Source organism: Myotis davidii, unplaced genomic scaffold, assembly GCF_000327345.1.
Source record: "Myotis davidii unplaced genomic scaffold, ASM32734v1 scaffold2863, whole genome shotgun sequence".
Classification (NCBI taxonomy): domain Eukaryota; kingdom Metazoa; phylum Chordata; class Mammalia; order Chiroptera; family Vespertilionidae; genus Myotis; species Myotis davidii.
In genome coordinates this window covers 74,798-75,363 of record NW_006294115.1, presented here as the reverse complement: position 1 = coordinate 75,363, position 566 = coordinate 74,798, and the positions used below count along the sequence as shown (strand labels likewise).

At 70.1% G+C, this 566-nt stretch overlaps 1 protein-coding gene across 1 annotated transcript in view; it reads left to right on the top strand.

Annotated features, from left to right (window-relative positions):
* Positions 1-6: 6 nt before the first annotated feature.
* ODF3 (outer dense fiber of sperm tails 3) overlaps positions 7-566 on the top strand; it is a 2,808-nt gene continuing 2,248 nt past the window's right edge. The window contains exon 1 of the mRNA XM_006768161.2: positions 7-353. The gene's annotated coding sequence lies outside the window, so the exon portion shown is untranslated. The remainder of the gene's footprint in view (positions 354-566) is intronic.

Genomic DNA, 566 nt, shown 5'->3' with positions numbered 1-566 from the left:
GCCCCTCCTGCCTGCTCCCCGCTCCGTGGGTGCTGCTGGGGGGCTCAGAGGTTTGCTCCTGGGCCACCCGGGAGCAGGGCCTGGCCGGGGTGGGGTTCCTCTAACAGAAGCCATTGCCTGCATCACAGAGCCGGCGATCTAGAACCCACCATCCCACAGAGCCGCATTCTAGAGCCCGGGGGCCGGGCCCCCCCCCGACTCTTAAAGCCCCCCGGTGGGAGAGGAGGGGGAGGTGGGAGCCTTCCTCTCCATGTCCCTTTTTCGGGAACTCCCTGACGCGGAGGACGATGCGACAGGACCACCTCTGAGGAGGCTCGGTCCATAGGTTGCTCGGAGCACCGCCCCTGGACCAGGTAAGGGCCCCCCAGAGAGCCCCTCGCCCGCCCCCTAGCACAGCCTCAGCCCAGAAGCTCCCACCTCCACCCCCTGCCCGGCCGGCCCGCCCAGCCCCCTCTGAGCGGGAGGAAGCTGGCCAGGCCGCCTGGAGCAGGGAGGGTGGTCGGGGAGGCCCAAAAGGGACAGCCAACCTGGGCAGGTCCCCGAGCTCTGACGCTGCTGCCCTGGGC